Genomic DNA, 16,023 nt, shown 5'->3' on the forward strand with positions numbered 1-16,023 from the left:
GCTGCGACACACTGCGGGTGTGGGGCGGGACTGAAGCCCTTTGAGTCCAATGGGTGTTGCGCGCCTGCCGTACACTGTTGTAAGGACAGCACACGTTCACACGAGGCCTGGTGGAGAACCGTGCTGTATGAAGGAGAGCACACACTCACACAAGGCCTCGTAGGACCGCACTGTATGAAGGACAGCACACGTTCACAGGAGGCCTGGTGGAGAACCCCGCTGTATGAAGGGAAGCACACGTTCACAGGTGGTGTGCAGAGGAACCGTACACTGTATGAAGGACAGCACATGTTCACATGAGGCGTGGTGCAAGAGCGTGCACTGTATGAAGGAGAGCACACATTCACATGAGGCCTGGTGGAGAACCGCGCTGTATGAAGGGAAGCACACAGTCACAGGTGGAGTGGAGTCCAGAACCAGACACTGTATGAAGGACAGCACACGTTCACACGAGGCATGGAGACAGAGCGTGCACTGTATGAAGATGAGCACACACACACGAGGCATTGTGAAGACTCGGTGAAGGACTGCGCGCTGTATAAAGGGACGCTCATATTCACACAAGACCTGACGAAGAACCCAGCACTGTATGTAGGAGAGCACACGTTCACATGAGGCCTGGCGAAGAACCCGGCACTGTATGTAGGAGAGCACACGTTCCCATGAGGCCTGGCGAAGAACCCAGCACTGTATGTAGGAGAGCACACGTTCACATGAGGCCTGACGAAGAACCCAGCACTGTATGTAGGAGAGCACACGTTCACATGAGGCCTGGCGAAGAACCCAGCACTGTATGTAGGAGAGCACACGTTCACACGAGGCCTGGCGAAGAACCCAGCACTGTATGTAGGAGAGCACACGTTCACACGAGGCCTGGCGAAGAACCCAGCACTGTATGTAGGAGAGCACACGTTCACACGAGGCCTGGCGAAGAACCCAGCACTGTATGTAGGAGAGCACACGTTCACACGAGGCCTGGCGAAGAACCCAGCACTGCATGTAGGAGAGCGCACGTTCACATGAGGCCTGGCGAAGAACCCAGCAGTGTATGTAGGAGAGCGCACGTTCACACGAGGCCTGGCGAAGAACCCAGCACTGTATGTAGGAGAGCGCACGTTCACACGAGGCCTGGCGAAGAACCCAGCACTGTATGTAGGAGAGCACACGTTCACATGAAACCTGGCGAAGAACCCAGCACTGTATTTAGGAGAGCACACGTTCACACGAGACCTGGCGAAGAACCAAGCACTGTATGTAGGAGAGCACACGTTCACACAAGGCCTGGCGAAGAACCCAGCACTGTATGTAGGAGAGCACACGTTCACATGAAACCTGGCGAAGAACCCAGCACTGTATGTAGGAGAGCACACGTTCACACGAGACCTGGCGAAGAACCAAGCACTGTATGTAGGAGAGCACACGTTCACACGAGGCCTGGCGAAGAACCCAGCACTGTATGTAGGAGAGCACACGTTCACACGAAGCCTGGCGAAGAACTCAGCTCTGTATGTAGGAGAGCACACGTTCACACAAAGCCTGGCGAAGAACCAGCACTGTATGTAGGAGAGCACACATTCACACGAGGCCTGGCGAAGAACCCAGCACTGTATGTAGGAGAGCACACGTTCACACGAGGCCAGGCGAAGAACCCAGCACTGTATGTAGGAGAGCACACGTTCACACGAGGCCTGGCAAAGAACCCAGCACTGTATGTAGGAGAGCACACGTTCACACGAGGCCTGGCGAAGAACCCAGCACTGTATGTAGGAGAGCACACGTTCACACGAGACCTGGCGAAGAACCAAGCACTGCATGTAGGAGAGCACACGTTCACACGTGGCCTGGCGAAGAACCCAGCACTGCATGTAGGAGAGCGCACGTTAACATCAAGCCTGGCGAAGAACCCAGCACTGTATGTAGGAGAGCACACGTTCACATGAGGCCTGGCGAAGAACCCAGCGATGTATGTAGGAGAGCACACGTTCACACGAGACCTGGCGAAGAACCCAGCACTGTATGTAGGAGAGCACACTTTCACACGAAGCCTGGCGAAGAACCCGGCACTGCATGTAGGAGAGCACACATTCACACGAAGCCTGGCGAAGAACCCGGCACTGTATGTAGGAGAGCACACGTTCACATGAGGCCTGGCGAAGAACCCAGCACTGCATGTAGGAGAGCACACGTTCACACGAGGCCTGGCGAAGAACCCAGCACTGCATGTAGGAGAGCACACATTCACACGAAGCCTGGCGAAGAACCCAGCACTGTATGTAGGAGAGCACACGTTCACATGAGGCCTGGCGAAGAACCCAGCACTGCATGTAGGAGAGCACACGTTCACATGAGGCCTGGTGAAGAACCCAGCGATGTATGTAGGAGAGCACACGTTCACACGAGACCTGGCGAAGAACCAAGCACTGTATGTAGGAGAGCACACGTTCACACGAGGCCTGGCGAAGAACCCAGCACTGTATGTAGGAGAGCACACGTTCACACGAGGCCTGGCGAAGAACCCAGCACTGTATGTAGGAGAGCACACGTTCACACGAGGCCTGGCGAAGAACCCAGCACTGTATGTAGGAGAGCACACGTTCACATGAGGCCTGGCGAAGAACCCAGCGATGTATGTAGGAGAGCACACGTTCACACGAGACCTGGCGAAGAACCAAGCACTGCATGTAGGAGAGCACACGTTCACACGAGGCCTGGCGAAGAACCCAGCACTGTATGTAGGAGAGCACACGTTCACACGAGGCCTGGCGAAGAACCCAGCACTGCATGTAGGAGAGCGCACGTTCACATCAAGCCTGGCGATGAACCCAGCACTGTATGTAGGAGAGCACACGTTCACATGAAACCTGGCGAAGAACCCAGCACTGTATGTAGGAGAGCGCACGTTCACATGAGGCCTGGCGAAGAACCCAGCACTGTATGTAGGAGAGCACACGTTCACATGAAACCTGGCGAAGAACCCAGCACTGTATGTAGGAGAGCACACGTTCACACGAGACCTGGCGAAGAACCAAGCACTGTATGTAGGAGAGCACACGTTCACATGAGGCCTGGCGAAGAACCCAGCACTGTATGTAGGAGAGCACACGTTCACATGAAACCTGGCGAAGAACCCAGCACTGTATGTAGGAGAGCACACGTTCACACGAGACCTGGCGAAGAACCAAGCACTGTATGTAGGAGAGCACACGTTCACATGAGGCCTGGCGAAGAACCCAGCACTGTATGTAGTAGAGCACACGTTCACACTAAGCCTGGCGAAGAAGCCAGCACTGTATGTAGGAGAGCACACGTTCACACGAAGCCTGGCGAAGAACCAGCACTTTATGTAGGAGAGCACACGTTCACACGAGGCCTGGCGAAGAACCCAGCACTGTATGTAGGAGAGCACACGTTCACACGAGGCCTGGCGAAGAACCCAGCACTGTATGTAGGAGAGCACACGTTCACACGAGGCCTGGCGAAGAACCCAGCACTGTATGTAGGAGAGCACACGTTGGGGGTTGTTATTTATTATTCTAACTCAAATCCGAACACAACTGGTGAAAGTGGTGACTGTATGGAGTTCAGATTTAATGCTTTAGGTCCAAACCAACTTCGATTGGAAAAGTGTGATTTTCACGAGTTCAGAATTACTATTTTAACCCCAAACCCACACGCACTGGAAAAATATTTTACGGTTAAAAATTCTATTTTATTATTTCTTATAATACCAAAATCAAGCAATTGTATTATACATTTAAAATATACATGGTCATTCTTATTATATTTAATAATTTCGATAAATACAGAAATGAAAAACATTTACTAATAAAAAATAGCTACTTTTTAACATCTACTGTTTTGGGCTGATGACTTTCACCACCTTTTTCCACTAACAACAATCCTGATGCCTTATTAATAAATTAGGGGTACTTTTATTAAACATAAAGGTGCCGATTCCGATCCTGTAAAACCCGGGTATGAATGGTCGTACGGAGCGTTTTCTCCGTACGACTCGTACCCGGGAATTCCACCTTACAAACCAGCAAGTACGATTCGTACAGAAATACCATTTCTGTACGAATCGTAAAAAACACTGTACGACTAAAAAATACATACAATTCTGATCCTGGACAGCGGGTACGCGACGTTCGCACATAGTCAGGCAGCGTTTTACGGACCAGCAAGTACGATTCGTACCTACAGCACTCCGCACGGCTATATTTTTACGGGAGCCGAAAAGTGCCGGAAAAGCTAAGTACGCTGCAATGCACGACGAAAAGGGGGCCCGGTACGTGATGTACATGCCATCACCCACATCGTACGTGTCATCAAGTACGGTGCGTACCCCAACATTGCATATGTACGGTGCGTACATACGCGCTGTTGGGGTACGCACCGTACATAGGCCAACAGTGCATATATATGGTACGTATGTCCGCACCGTATCCCCCACCTGCGTATGTCCACACCGTACCCCAGGCGTACCCCAATCCTCGCGTATGTACGGTCCGTACATACGGGGGTGGGGGGTACGGTGCGGACATACGGGGGGTGGGGGGTACGGTCCGTACATACAGGGGTGTAGGGGGTACGGTGTGGACATACGGGGGTGTGGGGTACGGTGCGGACGTACACGGGAGGGGGGGAGGCTGGGGGGGCCGTACGACTCGTACCCCGGGCACAAGTGTACTCGGGGTAGGGGTCATACAAAGTTCGCTCCGTACGGGGCCTTTTCCATGCACTTGTGTTTTCGGACTTCAGTTTTACGATTTGTACGTAAAACTGTCCGGGGACGTCTCGTAGACTTTTCCCGAAGCGACTCGTATGTATTTTTCACGTACGAATCGTACTCCGCTGTTTGTACGGGACTTGTACGATTCGTACGCAAAAAAATACGGCACCAAAATATACAAAATTTAAATTTGAAAGTCATAATTTATATATTAAAAAAGACTATAGACACTGCTCCTACTTACATGAAAAATATATTTGTTTACTTCCTAAAATATGCAAAAATGCAACTTCACTGTTTGAAATAAAAAAGTATGACTTAAAATAATAAAATAATACCTGTAATGATTTTTTGGTTATTGGGGCACAAAAGAAATATTATAATTTAATTCAATTAACCAACAAGGTAACAATTGTATTTTGCAAATAGATTAATTATTCCAATTGACAAATCAATTATTAAAGCAAAATAAATTAATTGCATATACAAATGAATATTAGTTTTATTTAAGCATGCCCCACTCTATCCTTCTACAAACCCAACAACCCGTAAAGAATGTACTAAAATTAATTAATTAATTAATTAATTAATCAAAATATTAGGCTATTTCATTCATTTTAAAAACAATTGATCACAAATTCATATGTCTAAGTTATGGCTTAATCTTTTCACCAACAAACCCAACAACCTACATCAAATCATTAAAATTTAAAAACAAAATGTATAATGAAACTGCTTAATACATCAATAATTAAAAAGTAATATTAGACACATGTAACTGTTAAAAACCCAACCAATAAAATATAAGAAAATCAAATGAAGCAAATAATAAAATTCAATTAATTTAAGATAAATCAAATATAAACTATGATTAAAAATTTAAGAAATATTTTAAAATTCTAACAAATGACAAATTACTTATATTACCTCTATCTATCTATCTATCTATCTATCTATCTATCTATCTATCTATCTATCTATCTATCTATCTATCTATCTATCTATCTATCTATCTATCTATCTATCTATCTATCTATCTATCTATCTATCTATCTATCTATCCATCTATCTACATGTATTAATATATATATATATATACACATATAGATATATACATTTACATATATACACAAATGCAAATCTGAAACACTGAATAAAATAAACAAAACATATAAAAATGTTACTTACAAAAAAAAACCCATTAATTATACTAATAGAAAAGTCAACAATGTGATCAACTACAATACTTGCATTCTAAATTAAAACACTATGGGCCTGATAAACTATTATTCCATTTGCATAAAGCAATCATAATTTACATACCACATTTTCAAATGTAATAGTATTTTTAGAACCAACCTACCAATTTTATATGTATATGTAATAAATCACTTCACAAATTGCCAAATTCCTGGGGTCGTAGAATGACCTGTATAGGAAGGCGGTTCTCTATAAAGTGGACAAAAATGAGGTACACTGTGCAGAGAGTCCATACGACCTTTATTGGTTTACAGAGGCACCAGTAACAATCCCAAAGGCTCTCTTTTTTGGCAGTGTGGGTGAGCAGTTTAGGCTCATCAAGGGGTTTATCAGAGGGCAGTGCTAAGCCTTTGTTGTACTGACAGAGGTAATACATGAGATACACACTCAAGAATAAATCCGAGATGAATTTAGAAAAATAACACATATTTTAATAAATACATTTCAACACCAAGAGCTTTGTGATCAAGTAAGTACTTTTTGAGGTATTGAGTTTTTTTACAGGTAAGTAAAATGTTCACTTAAATGCATCTGTAAGCAGTATTGTTTTCCTGTAGAGCAAAAAGGCATAAACTGCATATAGTTACTTGCAAAAGGTTTCCGGGGTTCCCCTTTAGGACTTAAGATGTTAGGGGGCCAAGGTCCAAATAACCACCAGCAGTTAGTCTTTACTTGTCTTGGAGCATCCGGGTGCAGAGTTGCTGGCCGGGTTGGTAGGTTTGCATGCTACACCAAAGGAGAGAGGGGGACCCATCTAGGAACAGGCTGCAGAGGGGGGCTTGGGAACAAGTCCGAGAGCTCCAAATGGGAGGCTCGGTTCATAAAGGCCCTGTGAGCAAGGAAGCACAGGTGGCTCTTCGGAACTCGAGCTAAGGGCGCTCGGGTGTTGAGAGTGGTTAGGCCGGCTGGGCTGGTGCGTCGCAGGTTCTCAGCGCTGTTGGTCTTGCCAGTTGAGGGGACAAAACCAGGACATCTGGGCCACTCTCAAAGTGGGTCTCTGTGGTGCTGACGTCCCTCAATGTCTACTCAGTCTTGAAGTCGTTGGATGCTGGATTGGACCCAAACAGGCTTTGGTTGCTGGAAGGGGTCCGGTACCCCGGATATTGGTGCTGTGCAGCTCTGGTTCTTCTCACATGGTGGGGAGCTGGATCTGACCTTCTGGAGCACAGTGACCTCTTCCTGGCCAGCTGTTGCATCAGTGGAACCAGAGGGTGGCAGAACTGTGAACCAGACTTTGCTGCCTGCAAGCTGCAGGGGAGTATCTCTTCCACTCCAAGAGAGATTGCTGACAATATGCGAAGTGCTGGCAGCCCACCGGGGTTCTTGACAGATGCACAGAGACAGGATGAGTTGGTTTGTTGAGATTGTCGGGACATGTGCAAGTATACAGGGTTTGGCGCCAAAAAGTCTGCGACTGGTCCTCAGTTCTCACTTATTCGCTGTCCTTTGAATTTGAGTTCCTGGTGTCAGGGGTGCCACCTAAATACTCAATTTAGAGTGTTAAGGGGGCTGTTAGGTAGTAGCCAATGAGTTTCTTACCTTTGGGGTGCCTACACCCTCTATATGACCACTTCTTGCAGGAAGTGGACATAGCCCTGCCCCAGTGTATCTAACTTCACCCAAAAACAAGATGATGGAACTCTACTTTTTATGTTCACTTCACGTCACCCACCTTAGAGGTGTAACTAGTTTGATTGTCAACATGCCTCCTGACTAGCTAATTTTCCCACCTGTCCAGTTGCCAAATGAGCCCTGTGTAGGTGGTGACATTTCCCTTATCTGGGGGAAGCCGGGGTTGCATATCAAAGACGGAAGAGGCCTTCTGCCTTGATATGCTGATTACTAGCCATCCTGCTTGGAGGAGATGACGGCACCTCCGGCCAGAGCAGGCATTGTTGGTGCCCTTAGAGACCATAGGCTGTCACCTGCAGGGGGTCAAAAACCTGTCCGTGGTGGCAGGCTGGTCTACACCAGTCAGCTAGCACACTAGAGGCTAGTAGGTTTTAAGGGGACACCTCTAAGGTGCTCTCTGAATGCATGTCTTAATAGATCCACCACTGGCATCAGTATGGATTCATCAATACAAGGTGTTTGATACCAAACACCATAGGTTTCAGTGAAGCCGTCATGTAGCTGGGGAACTCGTAATGACCAGTGCCCAGTACATATCCTTCAGATGGCTTCCCTGTTCACTTGTCCTATGTAGTAATTGAACTAGACACCATAGGGGCATATCTGCTTCTGCAGATGTGACCACACATGTAAGATAATGCACCCTGCCTTCGGGCTGTAAGGCCTTCTGTAGGGTGACTTACATATATGTAATGCAGTATCTGGAGACATGGCACACAGGGTGTGTGCCACGTTGTGTTTTCACTTTTGTGTGCACCATTTCATGCAGCCTGTATTAGCAGTCTGCATGAGTTTGGCAGTGGGTCCCTTACTGTGGCACAATACATGCTGCAGCCATAGGGGCCCTCTTTAGTACCCCTGCCCTAGGTTCCAACAGTACCATTTAATAGGGACTTACAGAGCTGCTAACGGTCTTGCCAAATGTGGAACAATAAAATGGGGTCGATCATGTAAAAAATGGACACTTTCCTGCAACCTGCCTAATTAATATTCATTAGGCAGGTCACTATTTGGGACCATCTGAAATTGGCGTCAGTCACAGCAATGGTGGCCTGCAAGGGACAGCAGCCCAGCAGCCCAATGCATTGCAATTCTGTACACTTTTTTAAAGTGGTTCATGTGAAGGGAGTTGGTGCTGCTTTCAAAGCCAAAGGCTGCCAACGCAATCCCCAAAGGGGGTCAGTAACTCATCAGTGGTTTGCAATTATAACTGCGGTCCTAAACCATTGACTAATTCTTTTCTGAATCACAAGTAGGAGTGGGACACCCTCCTTACACTCCCCCGAAATTTGAGATTCAGAAAGAATTTGAAAAAGTCCTCTTACAAATCAGAAACTCAATGCTGACTCATAAATGGGCTTCCATTCAGAAAAAAGCTCTTTTACAATCTCAAATCGCACAATTTGCAGTTGCAAAAGAGCCCTGAACACCAACCCCAATAATAGTCTTACATTTGATACTGTGTCCCACAAAGGTCTGAACACCACAATATGTTAGAAACAATATTATTGCCCAAATATATTATTGAGTCAATATTAAGATGAAACACCATTAAAATGCTGCTAGGTCTGGTATAAACTCAGTCACATGTCAGGTGTTGCCTTCTACATGCCTGACTCTGGCCCAGCCCTCCCAGTCTTATCAAAGTTACAGTCTTTTCAAGAAATGTCCAGATTTCCCTACAGGTCAGTCTGACTCCTTTTTTTGTCCGGATTCCTCAGATCCTTGCAGAATTTATTTTAAAGGTACACATTGCAATTCAGCATTTTCCACAGACTTAAAATAACACAAGCTTAGATCATAATAATATCTTTCTGCATTTTTTCGGCATTTCTGCATAAATGTATTTCAGAATCATTAATTTTCGATTATTTTTTCCCTTCAATCCATATCTATAAATAAATGAAATTGTTTGCTTAGGTTTATCATTAAAACATTCAGACATTTATAAATACTTTGTTAATATATATTAAAAGTCATTTGAAACTTAAAATAACTAGACCCGTATAAAGGCAATACAATGTTAAAGCAAGATAAAAAGTCGTTGATGAATAATCAGAATTAAGAATGGCTCCTTCCCTTTGCTCAAATTATGTAAGGTCTCGTTTTAGATCTGGCGTTAGCAAAGACCATTTGATTTATTAAACTTATCTGTATAATATAGTGACTTAAACAGGCTTTAAACCAGTCCTCTTCATCAGTTGATCTGTTGTTGTGTCATTGAAATGTTTATTTCGCCCGCTACAGCATACATCATGGGGCAATGGGCCAGCCCACTTCAGCCATTGGCTGACTTCCGTCTGCTACATCATGGGGCAATGGGTCAGCCCACTTCAGCCATTGGCTGACTTCCGTGTGCTACATCATGGGGCAATGGGTCAGCCCACTTCAGCCATTGGCTGACTTCACAGTGAGTGACAGCATTCGGTTCTTTCAAAAGCGGCACATAGATACACAAAATAGTTGTCTTAAGTTCCAGGGACTCCTATGGCAAAGAGTACTTTTAGAGATAACAATATTTTGATTTTATGTACTTTTTTGTGTTAGATTGATGACGGCCCAGCATCTTTTCCAACTATACATTTAGCAAAAACCATAGCAGACCAAGCATCGACAAAGCCAAAAGGCTAGGAGCCAATGCCACACCTACTGGCTTTGCCAATGTTTTATTTAAATGATTTGATCATATGTTAGAATTTAATAAACAAATACAGTATAGAATTTTACACCAATCACTTTGAGAGTCCAAGAGAGGACATGCAGTTACAGTCATCGAAAAAGGGGTGCTCAACTAAATGCATTCATTCTACTACTTGAAAGCAAATGGCTTTGTTTTGTCCAGTGAATTCAAGAAAGACATTGATTTATTTTTTATACAACACAATAAACATAACAAAAAATTGCAAAGTGAGCACTTGCTAATATTTTCCAGAGTAACAACATGGTCTAGTCTGAGTCTTGAAAACATTCGATATTTCTGCAGATTTGATCATAAATCCTAATTGAGTGGTTATTTTCGTGGATTATTAACTGAAGGAATCACAATACACAATCAACGCACGAGCACACGCACACTTTCTCTCTCTCACTCACTTACAGGGGCTTTCAGCCAGACCTCTTAATCCATTGGCCTCTGCTGATGTCATTCACAGTCTTCTTCCGCCCACTACGGCATATAGCACGGGGCAACGGGTCGGCCCTCTTCAGCCATTGGTTTATGTGAGACGGCATTCTGCCAAACAACGTTATCATACACACAGAAACCAATCAACCAATCAGCATTTGAAAAGCGCAGCTCTGTCACCCCTCGGGGTATGTGGGCGCTCTGGGTGTGACGACTCAGTGAAAAAGCCAGGCCCTGAGTTGCTTTCTGAAGTCCGCCAGAGAGGGTGCTGTTCGTAGATGGAGGGGCAGATCGTTCCAGGTCTTGGCAGCGATGTAGTAGAAGGAGCGGCCCCTGCTGTGACGGATGTGGGGGTGTGCACACAGGCTAGTGAGAAGGAGCGCAGGTGTATTGCGGGTAGATGAATGTTCAGTTAATGGCTGATGTAGGCCGGTCCGTGATCGTGTAGAGCTTTGTAGGGGAGAGCGAGGATCTTGAACTGGCATATCTTCTGGATGGTGAGCTAGTGGGGGTTTCTGAGGTGGGGGTGATGTGGGTCCGTTTGGGGAGGTCCAGGGTGAGTCTGGCTGTGGCGTTCTGTATGGTCCGGAGTCTTTAGAGCAGCTGGGTGGAGATGCAGGTATAGAGAGCGTTGCTGTAGTCGAGGCGGCGGGTGACGAGGGCCAGAGTCACAGTTTTTCTGGTGTTGATTGGGATCCATCGGAAGATTTTGCAGAGAGTGCGAAGGACGTGGAAGCAGGCGGAGGCCACTACATTGACTTGTCATTTCATGGTCAGTTCGCTGTCGAGGATGATGCCGAGGTTGAGTGCATGGTCTGTTGGCGTGGGTATTGGTCCGAGTTCTACTGGCCACCAGCTGTGGGCCTGTGTTCTTCCTGAAGACGAGTCTCTCTATCTTGCCGGAGTTGAGTTTAAGGCATTTGTCTCTCATCCAATTGGCTGCATTGCTCATGGTGTCACGAAGTTGGATCTGGCGGTGGAGGGGTCTTCGGTGAGCGAGCGGATGAATTGAGAGTTCAACATATGAAATTATGTTGAGGCCGTGGGATCTGATGTTGTCTGTGAGAGGGCTCATGTAGGTGTTGAACAAGGTGGGGCTGAGGAATGATCCTTGTGGTACGCCGCAAATAATGTCTTTAGGGTCGGAGGTGAAGGGAGGCAGCCAGATGCTCAGAGGGAGTCCTGTAAGGAAGGAGGCGATCCACTTGAGGGCGTTATGCTGTTAGCCGATGCTGTACAGTGTGTTGATGAGGGTGTGGAGGGAAACGTGTTGAATGCAGCGGAGTGGTCGAGGAGGATCAGGGCAACAGTCTCTCTGCGGTTGAGGAGGGTTCTGATGTAATCTGTGGCAGTGATCAGCGAGGTCTCAGTTCTGCGCAGAATCCAGATTGGAATGTGTTGAGTAAGGGCTTTTATTCCAGATATTCGGTAAGCTGTTGGTTGATGGCCTTCTCACGGACCTTGGCCGGGTAAGAGAGCAGGCAGATTGGTCGATAGTTTTTGAGTTCGCTGGGGTCAGCGGAGGGTTTGTTTAGGAGGGGGTCAGACCTATGATTGTTTCCAACTGTCTGGGAAGACTGCTGTGGAGAAGGAGGTGTTGATAAAACTGGTGAGTTCCGTGCTGATTGGGTTGGTTCTGAGGTTGCAGAGACAGTGTGGAAAAGGGTAGGTGGGAGCCGTGAGTGAACAGAAGACATGATGGCTGTGGTGGTCTGTGTGGTGAGTGGAGACCAAATGGTGATCATTCGGCTGGTGTGCGCTGGTTGGTTGAGGCTGTTGAGGTTGAGGGCAGGGGGTTGGGGGTCGAAGTTGTTGTAGATGATGGCGATCTTGCTGTGAAAGTAGTCCGAGAGAGTGTTGCAGAGTTACAGAAAGCAATACCCTTCATTCCAAGGACTTGTAGGCCAATGCGTCCTTTAAAACAATGTTTCTTTTTTTTTTAAATGTGCCTCTTTTTTTTTTATTTGTGTTGGGCCAGCAGCTTCCCAGCTACTACTCCCAGGCCCTTGCCACCACATACACTTGTTGGCAATGCAAGCAGCATCTATCTTTAAATGGGCTTTAACACAATTCAAAGACAGCTGTCCATTCATGCGCATGCGTGCATTTATGCAGACATGGGTGACCATACTTGAATGGATTTTAAAACTATACAAAGATGGCTGAACACGTGTTTGTTTGTATGTGTAGGTGGCCTTCTTTCAATGTTATTTTGAAAGCTTTATTACAAAGCTATTTCAAACTAGCCACCCGTTCGTGTGCATGCACGGGCAGCCATTTTCAATGATTTTTGTATTTTTTTTTTTTTTTTTTAACAATTTAAAACTCAACAACCATTGGCAAAGACACACCAGCTTTGGTCAACGCAGAACCCTTGGCTTTGCCAATGCTTGCTAATACTTCTTATCTTCGTGTCAGGTGTGTTTGAACGAATACACTGTTTTAGTTCTTGTTTAGAATAAAGCTGAGCATCCCCTTAACAGAGAAGAAGGAGATGGCCTCCAGTGATTTAGACCTCATAGTTGCAGCCCAGAATCCCAGCTCCCTGCGAAGGCTATGTGTGGTCTTCTGCATTCGAGCCAGGAAAAGCATGTTTTGACAAAATGAAACTGACAAGTTTCTAGTAAATGTAATTTCCATGTTTCACTAGGAAGCAGCTGTAGTTTCACTTCCTACACAATGTCGTCGTTGTGACTGTGGCAGGAGTGATTGAGTCTGTCTCAGTTCTACCAGCCTTTCAGAGACCCCGCCTTTCTGTAATCCCCCCACTCCCTTCCTCCCATAGGGCAGTGCCCATGGTGGCATCAAGCACACTTGGGCACGCTGCACTGCGAGCTTGACCTCTGAGACCCCTCGGAGGAGGGAAGAAGACCCAGCAAGCGTGTTTGCTGTAGGAGGGGGCAGGATGGGGGGACACCCCTTGGCCCTCATTGTCCACGTCAGTCCAGAATTGACAGGCCTCCCGTCCTCCGGTTAATTATCTCACAGTAATGAGCCTATCTCTGGTGGGTGTGTTGACTTACACCAGCGCGCATGGCGGGCAGTGAATGGCCGGACACGAGTACTTCCACAGACCCTCTGTGGCCCTGTTTGTACGAGGAGAGGGACCCTGGTAGACGCCCCCTCCCCTTGGAGATAAGGGCACAGAGCAGGGGTTTTCAGTAAACACTCGGGGGCGGCCGGGCAGGCTGGCCAGCCAGGCCACAATGGAGCGGGGAGTCACCTGTCCAGCACACCGCTCACCTCTTGTCCTCCTTTTAAAAGAGCGAATATCTCAGCGCTAGATTAGGATCGGTCGGGTGGGGGCCAGTGGCCGAGGGACAATGGACCGACTGGGTCAGCGGGGCCCATACATCACAGCGGGACAAAGCGGCTGACAGGAGGGCAGGCGGCCACCTCCAGGCATGTCAGCGTGGAGTGAGCGCGGTGACAGGCCGCGCCGGCCAGGCTCGAGTGGGCTTCAAGGAGCACCATGCCCACTTAATGGGAGAAGAGAGCCTGCCGGGCCTGGACAGGGTGCAAGGGAACTGTGTGACAGGCCCGCTAGTGCCTGCCGAGATCAACTGGGCTTCAAGGAGGCTGGCTTCACTTTCAAATGGTAGAGGACTAGAGTTTGTGTGACATATCAGCTAGTGCCTGCCAGGATCAACCGGGTTTCAAGGAGCCTGGCTGCCCTTTCAAAGAGTGGGGCTGTATATATGAGCTAGTGCCTGCCAGGATCAACCGGGCTTCAAGGAGCCTGACTGCCATTTCAAAGAGTGGGGCTGTATATATGAGCTAGTGCCTGCCAGGATCAACCGGGCTTCAAGGAGCCTGACTGCCATTTCAAAGAGTGGGGCTGTATATATGAGCTAGTGCCTGCCAGGATCAACCGGTCGTCAAGGAGCCTGACTGCCATTTCAAAGAGTGGGGCTGTATATATGAGCTAGTGCCTGCCAGGATCAACCGGGCTTCAATGAGCCTAGCTGCACTTTTAAAGGGTGGGGCTGTGTGACATATCAGCTAGTGCCTAACAGGATCAACCGGGCTTCAAGGAGCCTGGCTGCCCTTTCAAAGAGTGGGGCTGTATATATGAGCTAGTGCCTACCAGGATCAACCGGGCTTCAAGGAGCTGGCTGCCCTTTCAAAGAGTGGGGCTGTATATATCAGCTAGTGCCTGCCAGGATCAACCGGTCGTCAAGGAGCCTGGCTGCCCTTTCAAAGAGTGGGGCTGTATATATGAGCTAGTGCCTGCCAGGATCAACCGGGCTTCAAGGAGCCTGACTGCCATTTCAAAGAGTGGGGCTGTATATATGAGCTAGTGCCTGCCAGGATCAACCGGTCGTCAAGGAGCCTGACTGCCATTTCAAAGAGTGGGGCTGTATATATGAGCTAGTGCCTGCCAGGATCAACCGGGCTTCAATGAGCCTAGCTGCACTTTTAAAGGGTGGGGCTGTGTGACATATCAGCTAGTGCCTAACAGGATCAACCGGGCTTCAAGGAGCCTGGCTGCCCTTTCAAAGAGTGGGGCTGTATATATGAGCTAGTGCCTACCAGGATCAACCGGGCTTCAAGGAGCTGGCTGCCCTTTCAAAGAGTGGGGCTGTATATATGAGCTAGTGCCTGCCAGGATCAACCGGGCTTCAAGGAGCTGGCTGCCCTTTCAAAGAGTGGGGCTGTGTATATGAGCTAGTGCCTAACAGGATCAACCGTGCTTCAAGGAGCCTGGCTGCACTTTCAAAGGGTGGGGCTGTGTGACATATCAGCTAGTGCCTAACAGGATCAACCGGGCTTCGGGGAGGCTGGCTTCACTTTCAAAGGGTCTGTGTGACAGATCAGCCAGTGCTTGCCATGATCGAATGGGCTTCAAGGGGCGTTATCCCTGTTAAAAAAGACGGCGTGTAACAGGACCAGTTAGCGTCTTCCTGAGTAAAGTGGGCTTCGAGGAGCGTCACACATTTAAAAAGAGAAACGGCGAGACCCGAACAGACTGCAGGGGTCAGGGGGCACCTTCATAGGAGGAAATTGTTTGACAGGCAAGCTAGTCCCTGCCAGAATCAACCGGGATTCAAGAGACATTCTACATTTAAAAGGAATGTAAAAGGACCAGTTAGTGCCTGCCAGTGTAGACTGGGCTTCAAAGCGCATCATGCACATTTAATGGGGGGAGACTAGCAGGGTGGGCGAGGGTGCAAGCTTGGCCTGTCACATACGTCCCCTCTTTGTATGTGACAGGCCAAGCAGTGCCTGCCAGGACCAATTGAGCTTCAAGTGGCATTATACACATTACAAAGGA

The sequence above is a fragment of the Triturus cristatus genome, chromosome 11 (assembly GCF_964204655.1).
Source record: "Triturus cristatus chromosome 11, aTriCri1.1, whole genome shotgun sequence".
NCBI lineage: Eukaryota > Metazoa > Chordata > Amphibia > Caudata > Salamandridae > Triturus > Triturus cristatus.